General features: G+C 43.3%; 1 long non-coding RNA gene across 1 annotated transcript; it reads left to right on the top strand.

Moving 5' to 3' along the window:
• The first annotated feature begins 6 nt into the window (after positions 1-6).
• LOC125752867 (uncharacterized) lies at positions 7-15,903 on the top strand. The gene is made up of 3 exons (XR_007403375.1): positions 7-588; positions 1,990-2,097; positions 13,639-15,903. It is a non-coding gene; the product is annotated as an uncharacterized LOC125752867 (long non-coding RNA).
• Positions 15,904-16,261: the final 358 nt, after the last annotated feature.

The raw sequence follows: 16,261 nt of genomic DNA, 5'->3' as shown, positions 1-16,261 counted from the left end.
GGCATTGTGGGAAATGTAGTTCGTGGTCTCCCCCGGTTTGTAGTTTAAGTGGAGGCTGGAGGGAGAGCGAGCGTGCCGGAAAGGGTGTGCTCCTAAGCCCCTTGGGCAAGAGGATGGGGTGGCGAGAGCAATGAGAAAACCGTGGTGAGGGGCGAAGAGCGCAGAGCGGTGCGGAACTTTCCGTGCCCCTAAGCCTATCTGCACTTTAATTTAGTTCGGCGGGCAGGTGGACAGGCTGATCCTCCTCGGCCCCCCTCCCCCACCGCGAGGACCTGGAAGGCTTACTGGTGGCAACAATGTGCGTTCATGCTATTGTCCGCTGACCGCAAGGAAGTCACGAGAAAGACCAAAAGCTACCTTACTGACATTTAATTTCTTGGAATACGGATCTTTTGGTTAAACACGCTATGATACAGCCTTTGACTAGCACACGGAGTATTCACTAAGCGAATTCACTAAGCGACTGAGCCCTGGGGATCCTGGAGGACTGACGTTCTGGATCATATGTGACCGCTCGCTGTTGAAACAACCCGGTCACTCCTTCCTGTACGAGCCTTAGAAGGAACCTCAGAGTCCCAGAATCAAAGGGTAAACAAAAGATAAAATAATCCATCTCCCTGCCTCCATGTGCTTGAGATTCCTCATCGTTCTCCTCCTCAATGGAATTATGATCCTGCTTTCCTGGAGTGGTATTTATGATTTACACTGAGCCGTGTGATGTTTGAGTAGGATTACCCAACAGAGATCGCCCAGTATTTTCTCTATGACCCAGATATTGTCAGCACTGAGTTGGACTTAACTACTCACAAATTCCCTCCTTCATCTAATGTAGTGTCCTTGCAATCATTTATTTAAATACTATCAGGCGTTTCCACATAAGCCCACTATAGACTCATTTTTTTTTAAGGTTTTATTTATTTATTCATGAGAGACACAGGCAGAGGGAGAAGCAGGCTCCATGCAGGGAGCCTGATGTGGGACTCGATCCAGGGTGTCCAGGACCAGGCCCTGGGCTGAAGGCGGCGTTAAACCGCTGAGCCACCAGGGCTGCCCTAGACTCATTTTCAATAGCAAAGTTCTTCCTGAGCCTTCCGTGATAATAGTTATATTTTCAGTTTTATTTAATTGGTAAAATGCATGATGACAAAAAAATATAATTCTGGTATGATTTTAATGAATGTTTATTTCCACATGGACAGGGATTTTAGTTTGTTTTGTACACTGATGTGTCCCCACCCAGCACAAAAAAGAGAACTCATTATTTGTTGAGCATTATTTACTGAATTGATAGCTAAGAAATAGCTTATACATTCATTTATTGAATCCACACACAATGTTTGATGAAGCTAAGAGTACTTCAATCACAATAACTACACCTCCACCCTAATTCTATAGCTGATTGGTGGGAAACCAATTACAGTAGATACTAATTATACTACCCATTTTTATATGCAGATTGATTTTGTAGTCAAACATCTGGATTCAAATTCCAATTCTGATGCTGGCGTATGTGACCTCTGGGTCTCAGATTTTCTCACTGAGATGGGCATGAAAATCCCTATCTCATAATAATATTGTGAGCAGTTAATGCATTAATATGTAAAGTTCTTTGTACCTTGTAAAGCATTCAGTAAGTGGTAGTTATTATTATTAGAGATAAGAACTTTCTTCTTCACATCGGCAGAGTGAGGCTTTGAAGTTTTTAGTGATATGGGTAACCAGATGTGTAATAGGACATTTCCATTCATATCAAAACTTTGGCTAAAGCCCCAAAGCTGAGGGCAACAGGCCATAAGTAACTCCACATTCTAAGGAGGGCAGCCTAGGACCTAGGCTCCAGATTTTGATAAGAGGGGGAGGTCAAACTTGTCTTTGGATGCTCACACTCGCCCTAACAGTTCAAATAAGCAAAAGACTGGAATTCATTTAGTGAGGGAATTCTGAGTCACGAGTTGTACCCTGAATGTTCCCTTCTCCTCTTATTCCCAGACAAGTTGGTAGCAGAGGGCTCCTAACAAAAAGGACTGGCATTAAATTCAGGCTAAATCCCTGCAGAACAACAGAAATCCATGAGCCTACTTCAATGCCCTAGAGCAGGTATGGTCAAAGAGCGCTCAGGAAACCGGTGTTTGGATGTCAGACCTAAACATAGAGACTAATGCCTGCTTCCTGCCTGGAGAACTCAAGGCAGGAAGCTGGCTGGAGCAATCCTCGTTTGTAGTCAGGGCATTGTTTAATATGGCAAGATGTGTAATATTCAGGTAAAATTGATTCCAGAAAAGAAAGCTGAGCTTCCCTCTAAGGATCCTCTGCTGGGGCAAGGAACTGTAGCATAAAAGACCATGGAAGGGACAGGAGGGGGATGATGGTGGGGAGTGGTTTACAAGAGGTCAGCCAATGAGGACATAACTCATCAGGATACTATGCAGATGAGGACGCCTGGGTGGCTCAGCGGTTGAGCTTCTGCGTAAGGCCCAGGGCGTGATCCTGGTCGGCCTCCCTGCATGGAGCCTGCTTCTCCCTCTGCCTGTGTCTCTGCCTCTCTCTCTCTCTCTCTCTCTCTCTCTCTCTCGAATAAATAAATAAAATCCTAAAAAAAAAAAAAAAAAAAAGAATACTATGCAGATGGAATTCCCTAAGCAGGGTATAAAGAGAGGAACCACAGAAAGAGCCAGCATTCCAGAGTGTAAGGACCAGAGAGAACCTCAGACTGCACCATGTAAGAGATTATATCAAAATCTTACCCAATCCCTGCAGGAGCTAAGAACAAGGGAAGTGAAGAGGAGGAGGAGTAAAAGTAGGAGAACAAAAAGAGACCTTGACTCCTTCCCAGCTGCAGGTTGTAGAGCCACAGATCATGCCAGACATCAGAGTAAAGAGTTTTGAATTAGGTATAAGATTGACGCTTTGAATTGGATTGAGTGGTACATAGAGTTATTAATTTTTAGAATAGGGTATTTTTCCCATGAATAAAAATTCAGAAGTTACAAAAATGTATATGGTGCAAAATGGTCCTATTTCCCCACCACTCAGTTCTCCCTGGGTGAAATCAATCTTAATCCCATTTCTTGTGTATTGATCCAGATCTCTTTTGAGCATATACAACCATACACATATATCCAACCTCCCCCCTACCCCCACCATCACCCTTCTATGTTGCCACTGATGTGGGAGGAAAAAGGGACAATTAGGACTTATGAACAAGGCTGGTGGGGCAGTCAGGAGACCAGCGGTCAAGAAGACTAGTGTCCATGCTGACCACCCCAGGGCAGTGTCTTTTTCTGCTTAACCTAACCTGAGGTGGTCTCTGCTCTTTGCAACTAAGAATCTTATCAGGTCTGAGCTAAGTAATGAGGTTCCAGCTATTGGAACAAAGTCTCTCATCTGCATTGATTTTAAGGAAATAAATCAGCTATAGTCACTGATATCCATAATCCGATCAGACCAGAAAAGAAAATCTGACCAAGACTCTGGTGGATTCTCTACTTGATAAAGGAATTTCCTTGATAAAGGAACTACCATTCCTTTATATATATATAAGAAGAATTACACTTCTGTATTTTACCCTGATTTTATTTTTTTTAAAGATTTATTTATGATAGACATAGAGAGAGAGAGAGAGAGAGAGGCAGAGACACAGGAGGAGGGAGAAGCAGGCCCATGCCGGGAGCCTGACGTGGGACTGAATACGGGGACTCCAGGATCGCGCCCTGGACCAAAGGCAGAAGCTAAACCGCTGAGCCACCCAGGGATCCCCTACCCTGATTTTAATAGGAGCCCCCATCCTGCCAGGATTTCTGAACTATCTCCTTTCACCAGAGTCTTGCCTAAATTTGTGGAGTGGTGCTGGGATGAGGTGGATGATTTAGAAGAAGCATTTGATCCTCTGTCCATGCAGGTGGCCCCTCATATGTGCATCCTTCTATCTTGTCAGCTACTGCTATATAATGCCTTCCTCCTACTTGCTATGCTCCTTTTGGCCTGGCTCTATTAGCTATCTCTGGGCTCTTCTTCGGTACATATCCTCCCCTCTTGGTGCTGTGTTGGACCATAGCAAACATCTCTGCTTGCCTAGACACACCATTTAGGAGAATCTTATAACCAGTCTGTTTCTCTCTCTCTCTCTCTCTCTCTCTCTCTCTCTCCTCTCTCTCTCTCTCTCTCTCTCTCTTTCTCTCTCTTTCTTGGGGACAACAAATTCTGGGCTATGGACCAAGTGTCTTCCCCCTCCAAATTCATATTTTGAAGTCCTAACTCCAGTTAGGCTGTATTCAGAGTAGAGAAGTAATTAGGGTTGGGGCACCTGGGTGGCTCAGTTGGTTAAGCATCTGCCTTCAGCTTAGGTCGAGATCCAGGGTTCCTGGGATCATCTCACATCAGGCTCCCTGCCTGCTGAGCAAGGAGCCTGCTTCTCCCTCTCACTCTGTCTGCCACTCCTTCTATTTGTGTTCTGCTTGTGTTCTCTCTCTCTCTCCCCACTCTCCCTGTCAAATACATAAATAAAATCTAAAAAAAAAAAAAAGTAATTAGGTTAAATTAGGTAAGTTATGGTTAAACACCATTATGAGTGTTTTTATAAAAAGAATAACCAGAGGGTCACCTGGGTGGCTCAGTGGTTGAGCGTCTGCTTTTGGCTCAGTTCATGATCTCGGAGTCCTGGAACCGAGTCCCACATCAGGCTCCCCACAGGGAGCCTGCTTCTCCCTCTGCCTATGTCTCTGCCTCTGTGTGTATGTGTGTGTGTGTGTGTGTGTGTGTGTGTGTGTCTCATGAGTAAATAAATAAAATCTTAAAAAAAAAAAAAAAAAAGAATAACCAGAGAGCTCCCTCTTTCTGCCATGTGAGGACACAGTGAGAAGGCAGCCATCCATAAGCCGCAGAACTCTTACCAGGGATTGAGTTCACCAGCAGCCTGATCTTGGACTTTTAGCCCTTAGAACTGTGAGAAATAAATTGCTATTGTTTAAGCTACCCAGTTATATTTCTTTATGGCAACCTGAATACACTACTACACCCTACTTCATGTATCCCCTCAACCCTTTCAGTGATTCTTTTGACTATTTACCTCTCTCCACCTCCAAGCAGGCAGACTGGGGGGTAATCAATGCCTAAGCTCTCCTGTTACCTGCTTCTTTCCTAGCCTGGGATCCTTTTCTGGTCTTGAAAACATTAACTCATATTTTTTTTACCTAAATCCAAGCTGTCTCTGTCCTTCTTAGGAGCTTTGAGGTACACATCCCTCTCCTGGAGCAACAGACTGAGAAGGCAAAAAAGAAACTGGTGGAGGGAAGGAGTAGAAATATCAGGAAGAGGGTCAAAGAATAGATGGAGATACTAGGAGAAAAAGCATCAGTTAGTATTACAGATCACCTTCCTGCTACAGGCTGTATGTGCCAAAGCTTTGTGTATTTTCACCTAGGCAGTCTAACTCTGCTCTGTAGAAATCCATTTCTAGTGCCTTAGCTCAGGTTGCTATAACAAAATACCACAGACTGGGTAGTTTATAAACAACAGGAATTTATTTTTCACATTTCTGGAAGCAGGAAGTCCAAGACCAGGGTGGCAGCATGGTCAGGTTCTGATAGGGGCCCTCTTCTGGGCTGTCCTCTTTAGAGTCTCACATAGCAGAAAGAAGGCAAGACAATGCTCTGAGTTCCCTTTTATAAGGACCTTGATCCCATTCATGGGGTTCCACCCTCATGACCTAATTAACCCCCAATGCCTCACCTCCTCCTACCATCACACTGGGGAGTAGGTCTCAACATAGAAATGGCGGTGGGGGTGGAGGTAGAAGGGACAGGCATAAACATTCAGGACATTGCATCCTGGCCTTCTGCCAATTTCTTTGTGGGAAAACAAAACAAAACAAAACTGCCAGCTGCCTTCCAAAGGGAGAAAAGTTGCTTCCTCATCAGTGACACAAGCACACTTGAAGAGAAATGTACTGTAGCCAAGAGAGGCTGGGGCCTCTGGGGCTGAGGAGCCAGCCTGAGCACTCAGGCTCCACTGTAGATGTGACTAATCCCTTCATAAAACAAACAGAATAGGAGCTGTGTCCTTGGCCTTACGTATGGAAGATGGTACAACACAAATCAGAAACGCTTGACCTAAGACACAGCTTCAGCTTTTGGAAAACTACAAGAAATGAGTCAGAAAGATGAAGCATTATTTTCATCTGAAGTACAGCTTCAAAGAGAGGCAGACTCACACAACACAATTCTAAGAAAGAACCAACTAACACCACTGGCTGATTTGAACAGAGGCAGGCTCTTTTCCTCTCCCCTTACAGGGGTGGGCAGTGCCACCGTGGCTGTCTTGATGACAAAGAACTTTCTGAAATGTACCTGCAGGGTCCCCCTGAAAGCTTATTATTCTTTTTTTTTTAATTTTTTTAAATTTATTTATGATAGTCACACAGAGAGAGAGAGAGAGGCAGAGACACAGGCAGAGGGAGAAGCAGGCTCCATGCACCGGGAGCCCGACGTGGGATTCGATCCCGGGTCTCCAGGATCGCGCCCTGGGCCAAAGGCAGGCGCCAAACCGCTGCGCCACCCCGGGATCCCTATTATTCTTTTTTGAATGACTGACCCACTCAACACCTGCACAAGGGAGGTTTCATCTGCATTAGATCCTTACAGGAGAAACAAGAGGTTTGACCTCCCCTTTAGAGAAAGTGGCTTCCAAATATAATTTCGTTTCCCCATCCTTAAGCCCTGTTGCAAAATTAGTGCCCTGAATACCCTATGCAAGAGCATCCTGGGGCCCAGTTCCTGCAGAAGGGAAGGAAAGGGAAGGGAAGGGAAGGGAAGGGAAGGGAAGGGAAGGGAAGAGAAGGGAAAGGAGTAGGGTTGGGAAGAGGGAGAGGTCTAGCTGTGTGCAGGTCCAATGAGTCTTTGCCAATCCCCTTCAGAATTGCTCTGAATTGGGCAAGATGGTCAGGCTTCTATACCTCAGCATGGATTGCCACCAAGGTGGGAGCTGCCCTGGGAGGGATTTGATCAAGGTTGAGGCATCTGTCTGTGTTCAGAAAATTCCTGAAGGGGTTGAGGGAGCTGGGAGACAGCTGAAGACTCTACCAACAGTAGAGTTGGTGGTGCATCACTGCATCTTCCAGATGCCCCTTCCAGGAGAAAGTCTGATAAGAAAGCAAGAGTCAGTCAGCAAAACCATAAAGAAGATAGCTTGGTTTGAGTGTCCCTCTTTTCCCCTTCTTTTGAAGGCTGATTCCTTTCCTTTTCCCTAGAGATCCAGTGCTCTCCTGCTGCCCAGTGTTGGGTCCGACCATTCTCTCACCACCTGTAAGAACTTCTACAGACAGTACCTTGTTTCTCAGGGAAATACTGTCTCCTAGGGATTAAATACACTAGGACTTTAGCCTAATTTGATAGTCCCTCCCAAATTACATGTTTGTTGTACATTTTAACAGAGTTGCCAATGTCTTCACACAAATAAGTGATTCATGTTGAGAATTTCTGGAATTATAGCCAGGAAAGCTGTTTTTCCATCTGCCTCTGATCGATCTAAGATAACTTTCCTCCTTCATCAAGTACATCTTCTAAAAGTTCTCTCTCTCTCTCTCTCTGTGTGTGTGTGTGTGTGTGTGTGTGTGTGTGTGTGTGTGTTGCTTAACTTTTTTTGTAGCAGCTGAAAATCCAAGCTACCAGAAGATTCCCTGAGACCCTGGAATATAGCTGAAGACATTGTGACATACATATGTCCCACCCTGCAGCCTAGTAGAGGAACAAAGAAGAGTCCCAGGAATTAGTACTAAAAGGAGAGAAAAGCAGGGCCCTGAGGCCTATGGAAAGGAAGGGAAAGGATTCTTGGGAAGCTGGTTGTGGCCCAAGAAGGACTCTAAGGTGAAGAGTGACCCATGTTCCTAGAACAGAGAGTACTCCACAAAAAACAACTCCAACAGCTACCAAGTTATGGTGGCTCTGCCTTAGGCTCCATCACTCATCTGTGGTCAACATTTTCATTGCATAGGGCTATGAAGGCTGCCTTTTCCATTGGGGCTTCATATATTTGTGAAGTAAATGAGAGTGTTGGGCTTTGAAGTCTGATATTCAAGTTGAAAAGATATGCATGAACACAAAAGAATGTATATCTTTCAATCCATTCTGGAACATTGTCTAACATGCCCTCCAAATTACTATTTCATTCCCTAGGAGATGAACCTTTATTTAACTTCTTTCATGGTTAATACAAAAGTAATATATACTTACTTGTTCATGATAAATTTTGCAGATAATTTCTACTTTGAGATTTATTCTTTTCAATATCTTCCAAGTGTTCTCCAAGGTTGACATATTATTTTTATAACCAGAAAAAAAAACCAGTTGATAGTTTTGGTGTTTTATGGATGAAATGATGTGATTAGGACCCAGATCCTATGAAGTTCTATGTTAGCTTGTAAATTTTTGTCTGGTAGAGATGTAAATCGTTTCTATCTGGCAGAAAACTCAACCTCAGAGTTTATGGTATCACTGCCCTGCTGTATATTTCCCAGCTTTCTATGTCACTTGGAAATCTCTTGCCTCACTTTCTTCTCTTGTAAGTAGGGATAATAATAGTACTTATCTCATGGATTTGTTGTGTGGATTAAATGAAATATTCCATGTAAATCACTTAGAAAAGAAACTATACTAGATGGTAAACACTCAATAAATGTGTCCTATTATTATTAAAAGAAAGCTCATTTAACTGAAAAATCTAGGGTATATCCTTCAGGTATAGTGCAAGTAAGTCATGAGGCCTTGCATCCTCACAATTCAAACCAAATCCTTCACTAAGAGAATGCTTCTGTCTTGGTTTCTCTGGCAAGAACATTGGGACTAACTGATTGGAAAGACTTGTGTGCACTTTTTGGTGCAAGTGCCAGTGGGCTGGGCAGCAGTGGGCAGCAGTGGGTAGCAGGTGTTCCAGGTAGAGGCAAAGGCACACAAGTGACTCCATATCCTGGAATCTGTGTCCTGCTATCATGGATTAAGATGCTAATGTTGTACACAATCCTGATAGCCCTGCTTATCTCTACTTCATGGTTTTAGGCTAAGACTTTCAAATGCTTAATAACAGCTAACATGGTATCTTTCCTTTCCTCTATGAACTTAGCCTAAAGACAGACAATATGAAATGGTAAAAAGGAAGGAAACAAGACTTAAATTGAAAAACAAATGAAAATATCCTCTACATTCCACCCAGTACTGGTGAAGGAGACATAGCTCACAAACATATGGAACAGAATATACATGGGCTTCACCATCAGTCAGTCCAGAGGTCAGATCTCTGCCCTGGAACTCACAGCAATATCACCTTGGAAAATCACATAATCCCTCTGAGTCTCAGATTCCTCACTTACATTCAAAAAAGTTCAAGGAGTGACTCCTTTGCTCTGCTTTGTTCCCCATATGCAGAAAATAGCAAGGAGGTTTAACATTCTGTTCCTCTTGATGCTTATGACAGTGTTGGGTGGAGGGGGCAGAAAATGACCCACCTGGCTCTGTTACTCTGACAGAAATAGGTGACAACAATCCATGTGGAAGTCCATCTTCCCAGGTAACACTGATTGCTAAGCCCCCCTCTCCTGAGCAGTGTCACAGTGACCCTGGAGTACTGTTTCAAGACTAGTCCAGGTATTATGATCCATGTTTTATATTAAGAAATATATGGTTTGTAGAAGCCATACAAGAGGGGAACTCTCCAGAGATTAAATTTATGAAGGCATATGTGTGTGTATCCAGGGGTAGGGTGGGGAGGCATTCTCTTAGTTAGCCAGAGAAATCGCCACCTATGTTACAGCAAAGGCAGAGGCAAGAAATCACCTGGGAGCTTTCAAAAACAGCTTCCCTTAGATGAGTAGGGCGGATCAACCTGGAATCACAAGATGCATGTCTAGCAAGTACATTGCATACTTCCTGGCATGTGTAAGCTCCTTGGTAGTGTTAGTTTACCTGCCTTCTAATCCAATTAGTTATTTTTATGGTGGTATTGGAGCTGACATTTAAATAATACCTATGGGTAAAATCTATGACCAAAAGTTTTGGATCTTCCTGAAAATGAAATAAAACTAGACAGGCACTTAATGGCTCTTGAATATGATCAACTCATTTTTTTTTAATTTTTATTTATTTATGATAGTCACACACAGAGAGAGAGAGAGAGAGGCAGAGACACAGGCAGAGGGAGAAGCAGGCTCCATGCACCGGGAGCCCGACGTGGGATTCGATCCTGGGTCTTCAGGATCGTGCCCTGGGCCAAAGGCAGGCGCCAAACCACTGCGCCACCCAGGGATCCCTGATCAACTCATTTTTTAAAAATATTTTATTTATTCATGAGAGACACAGAAAGAGAGGTAGAGACATAGACAAAGGGAGAAGCAAGCTCCCCTCGGGATCCCAGGATCATGACCTGAGCCAAAGGCAGATGCTCAACCACTGAGACACCCAGGCATCCTGATCAACTCATTTTTAAAAAGATAGGGGTGCCTGGCTGCCTCAGTTGGGGGAGAATGTAGCCCTTAATCTTCGGGTTGTAGTTTTGAGCCCCACATTGGGTGTAGAGATTACTTAAAAATAAACTCTTTTAAAAAAATAAAAAGAGAGAGTGCAATCTGTCGCCTCCTGAGGAAGCTGAGAGCAGGTTTGTCTTCCTGGAGCCTTAATCCCACCTGGGGGATCTGTCCAGACCAATTGTCCTCACTCATGACAGGAAGCAACCCCAGATTCACAGCTCTGTTTTTTCCAGCTACTTCCAACTACTGTCTGAAGGCAGCTCCTCAGGGCAGACTTGAGTGTCACTTATCAGGGTCTGGCAGATGTGGCTCTGAAAGGCATTCTAGGTTTTGCAGTCAATTTTCTCTTATTGTCGGATGCAATCACAGTGTTTGAGAGCACAATTTCAATGTAGGAGCCTGGGAGACCTTCCCTACCTTCCTCCCTGGCTCTCTCCCGCAAGCGGAATTCAGGCCCCCAAAAGGAAGCACAGGTGTCAGACAAGGGGAAGGTGGCAAACATAAAGCAATGAAGGCAACAGGTTTTATTTAACTCCAAGTTCTTCTCACATTCCATTTTATTCTGAAAATTAGTCAGAAGTGGGGAAGCAAAACCTCTGTCATCAAAAACAATATGCAAACGAGTATAAAGAGAAATGACATCCCCTAAATCATATATTTAAAATGGAATAGATCAAGGATTATCACCCATGTCCCTTAATCTTGTCCACTTTGAGTCAAAACAACCCTTGGAGCCAACAGGAACCACTGGGACATTGGCTCAGGGATGCTTCTTCAAGATGCAAGCTATCAGAATCTCACAAGTGAGACATCTCAGGAATTTGCATTTTTAAGAAGCTCCCCAAATGATCCTCGTGTACCCCCTGGCATTTGGCAGCTTCCTGCTTTTGAGTAGTAGTTCTTTAGGAGTTCATACTTAAAGCTTTGGTTATACTCCTTATGTCATACACATCAGCAGTGCCCCAGGTACTGAGGACAACGGAATGTTGTAAAGAGAACAGTGTTTTGAAGTATTGGGAATACTACAATTTGGGAATATTCTCTCTCTCTCTCTCTCTCTCTCTCTCTCTTTGCTGCCTTCCCCCCACCCCCATATACAGTCATCTAGCATGATCATGAAAGGATGTGAAGGAAAACAACAGTCTCTAGTTGAGGTTTTTTTTTTTTTTAACTCAACTTTAACTTTTTGTGGGGTTGGGTTTTTTTTTAACTTTTATTTTGAAAGAATTACAGATTTAAGGAAGTGCAATGATAGTTCTTGAGGTGGAGGATGTCTTGTTACCACTTAATGGTGGTGAAAGTTCCGGCTTCCCAGTTGGCCAATTCTGACACCATCCAGGAAGGGAGAGGGAAGGGGTACCTCATTACTGCTGGGTGGGGATGGAAGCCCAGCATCCCACAGGGTTTTCACTTTCACCCTTTTGGGGAAGGAGGAGCTTTATTATTCCTGAGTAGGAATGAAAGTAACAGCTCCCCACCAGGTCTTCTTTGAGGGGACAGGGGGTGCTCTGAGCAAGGGTAGAAATTCAGGTCACCCCTTGGCCTTTGTTGACAGGGGTGATGATGGGCCATGTTTTTTCTCCATGCTGTTTGGCTGGGGTAGAGGGGTGTCTTTGTTCAGAATATCATAAAAAAAATACCATAGACTGAGTGGCTTATATACAAGAGAAATTTATTTCTCACAGTCTGGAGGCTAGGAAGTCCAGAATTAAGAAGCTGGCAGATTTCACTGTTTGATGAGTACTCACTTCCTGGTTCACAGACAGATGTATCTCCACGTTCAAAAATCTTCAATCACCATAGGATAAATGTTTGTGAGATAGTAAGTGCTAAAAAAAGAAATTAAAACTGTGATTTTACATAATAATCAACTTGGTGAGATAAAGTAGAAAACATTTTATTTTAACTACTAGCACTTATCCCTGAAGTCTGTGACTTCACCCCAACTCTTTTTTTTTCTTTTTTTTTCCAACTCTCTTTTCTGCCTCATTTCCCATTACAGACATTAGCTTATCCTACCCACATCTTTACACTACTCAGCCTCTCAAGTATAGCCTAGCATTTTCACAATTCTGTGAATTGTATACCATTGCTTCAATTACAAAATAAAAGTACTCCCATGCCTTGAGAGGTCATCAGTGAGGAATAAGCCTTAAATGGTACAAAAATAAATGTGAAGCTTTTAGGAAAATGTAAGAAGCCATTGACGTCTCCCCCCTGATGGAAAAGGAAAGATGTTAGGGTTTGAAGTCAACGGCCAAGAAAGAATTCTTGAGACATCTTTGGTTCAAAAAGATGGTTTTATTAAAGTGCAGGGACAGGACCCGTGGGCAGAAAAAGCTGCACCAGTGTCGTGGGGAGTGGCCCATTATAGACTTTCAAGTTGAGAGAGGATTATGGACAGCATAAGCCTCCCAGGTATTTTGGCAAAAAGATTTCCAGGATCTGAGGGGGGTAGCTATTGTTAGGAAAAGGTCATTTATTACTGTTTAGTAAACCCTCAGCCATGAGATCCTTCAGATGTATTTCGGTGGGTCATATGCTTGAAGGATGATTGCCAACATGTATCTTGGGGAATAGAGATAAAGGAGATTTCAAAAGGAATTTCTATATGTTAAGGTAGACTTACAGGATCCTGGGGGTCAGGCCAAGATTGCTTTTGCCGTTAGCAAAGTATTAATATCGAGGCAGCAGGAGTCCCTAGAGGAATGTCACTGCCTATTTCAAGGACTTGTCAATAGGCTATAGGTAGTAAGGAAATACAATAATTTTTCTTCTGCCCTTGTTTCTCACATCACTCCCGACCCCCATCATCAATGCCTGAGGCTATCCCTTTCCAACTATCCTCAATTCTCAGCCCTCTGACTACTTGCCTGTCTGTTACTTCCTACACAGCTAGCTGTCTGCGGTTCTCTAGAATCTGCTGCCACCTAGGTGCAATTGGGGGAAGGGAGAAAAAGGAAGAGCACACTGTGATTGCCCAAGGCTTTAATCTGCCTCACCGTTTTGAGCTGGAAAAAGTAAGGAAAGGGCCTCCAAAGGGAGATGCCTACAGCTTGATAAGTAGCTGAATTATTTTGTCTGCTGGTTAATAACTAACTGGCTTGCCTCCTTTATTGCCCATGCAGACCTGGCTATCTTTCAGCGTTGCGTGGCTGTTTGCCTTTCCCATGGCAAGAAAGGAGGAGTTTTCTTTCACTGCAAATGCAATATAAGAACAAACCGAGCAGACAGATGACAAAGATGCCACAGAAAACCTGTTCTACAAAACTATCTGGATTCAGTGGTTGAGAAGGAATTTAATGATTAGAACCAATCAATCACCCATTCGTTCAACAAATATTTATTCAGGATCGCCTCTGTGTCTGGACCAATGCTCAGTGGTGAGTTAAATGGTAAGCAAGGAGGCTTTCTGGCAAATTAAATGGTGAACAAAGAGGCTCCAGCTGGGGGTGCCGGTAAAAGCCAGGCCATGAGTCGGACATTACCTTAGTTTCACTCAAGCTTTTATTTCTCCTTATTACTCATTCACCATGGACAGAAGTAGCAGATAAGGTCTAGGGGTTAGGAGACCTGGGATTTTGGTCCTGGTACTGATTAAGACTTTTAAAGGTATAACTTTATGCATTAAATTTCCCCATCTGTCAAATGGTAACATGTATTTCTGCCTCTCCTACACTGTTCACTATTTTAAGGATCAAATGTGGACAATAATAGAAGATACTGAGTAAATGGATTTTATCACATTATCTAAATGCCTCAAATTCAGGCACCTCAGTTGTACATGGCACTGCCTTAGCTATATAATGAATGAATGAGAAAACCGAACGTATCCCTGACAGCTTGAGAAACAGTGATGTTATTCATGCCTCATAGCCACATGGAGTCTGGTTCGTATTGTATCCCTGGATGACAAAAAGCAATTCTTGCAGAGCCAATGAGCCATTCCATCTGATCCTTGGATGGTGCAGACAGAACCCAAATTTATTTCCTGCATTAAAGCCACAGACAATGCAGGAAAGATTTGTTGCTAATTCCCAAGCATTTGCAGACACTCAACAAATGATGCTAATGATACTGGCTATGAATTAGGGGCCTGAAGCCTGCCCTTGATGAAATCCTGCCAGACTTTCATACTGCCCAGTGAAAGAAGCAGCCAGAGAGCAAGGACAGCCCCCTTTCCCAGGTCAGCAGGAGAGCTGAGGTCAGCCTGATGCTGAGCTCTTTGGACCTGGTACCAAGTCCCTGTCTATGACGAAAACTGCAGAGAGGAAAGTACATCTCTGGAACAAACATTCTATTCAGGGACATCAGGACTCTGGGATATTTATACGGGTCAAAGCTATCTTTTTAAAGAGGTTCTGTCTCTTGTTTTGTTAACTTACACACTCTAAAGACTCCAGCCCACTATTTTTTTTAAAAATAAAAAAGATTTTATTTATTTATTCATGATAGAGAGAGAGAAGCAGAGACACAGGCAGAAGCAGGCTCCATGCAGGGAGCCCAATGTGGGACTCGATCCCGGGACTCCAAGATTATGCCCTGGGCCGAAGGCAGGCACTAAACCACTGAGCCACCCAGGGATCCCCATCCAGCCCACTTTTATACTTAGTTTGGAGAATATAAATTGGGTATTTTGTTCTTAGACATGAAAAGAAAATTGTCCCAAGAAAATAATTCACATGATTATCATCAGTTGTTTAAATATTTCTTGAAAGCTTAGTCTGCCTTCCCCAACTAGTCAGAGACCAGGAGCTACATTTTATATTTATAGTTCTTTTGGGTATCTGCCCCCACTCCTACCCCTGTGCTATGTACACAACAGGCAGTTAATAAATGCTTGTTACTAACTGAATGTCCTATTCCTCCAGACAAAAACTTGAATGTTTATAAGCAACGTTATTGATAACAGCCAGGAAGCAGAGACAATGTACATTTCCATCAACTGACGAACATAAATAAAATATGGCATATCCATACAATGGAATATTATTCGGCAATAAAAAGAAATGACAAACTGATACCTGCTGCATCATGGTGAGCCTTGAAAACACTGTGCAAAGTGAAATAAGCTAGTCACTAAAGACCACATGTTGTGTGATCCCTTTTATATGAGATGTCCAAAATAGGCCTATCTATGGAGATGGAACTAGATTGGTAGTTGCCTAGGGCTAGAGGGAATGGGAAGACTAGGGGATGAGTGGTAAAGGACATAGGGTTTCTTTTTGAGGTGTTTGAAAAGGTTCTAGGGTCAACTGGTAATTGTTGCACGGTTCTGTGAATGTACTAAAAACCATTAATTGTACACTTTAAATGAGCGATGATATGGTATGTGAATTATAGGTCAATAAAGGTGTTACTTTAAAAGAACAATGCAGACATCCTTACAAAAATGTGCACAGAAAACCAAGAATTGGTCTAGATGCCCAAGGGTGGGAATACTAGGCAGGTATACTAATATCCTATGCTGACAGTAATAAAGTACCACCAGCCTAGTGGCCAAAAAGCAATACAAGTTTATTCCCTTACTGTTCTAGAGGTCAGCAGTCTGAGATGCAGGTGCTGGCAGTGCTGCATCCCTCATGGAGGCTTAGGAAGACAACATTTTTCTTTTCTAGCTACCATAGGTCACTCACCCATCCGTGGCTCCTGACTCTTTCATCTTCGAAGTGCACCACACCCAACCTCTGCTTCCTAATCACTTTTTCTAATTCTCACCCTCTTGCCTTCCTCTTATAAGGACCCCTGTGA

This window comes from Canis lupus, chromosome 17 (assembly GCF_003254725.2).
Source record: "Canis lupus dingo isolate Sandy chromosome 17, ASM325472v2, whole genome shotgun sequence".
In the NCBI taxonomy this organism is placed as follows: Eukaryota; Metazoa; Chordata; class Mammalia; order Carnivora; family Canidae; genus Canis; species Canis lupus.
This window is presented reverse-complemented; position numbering and strand designations above follow the sequence as displayed.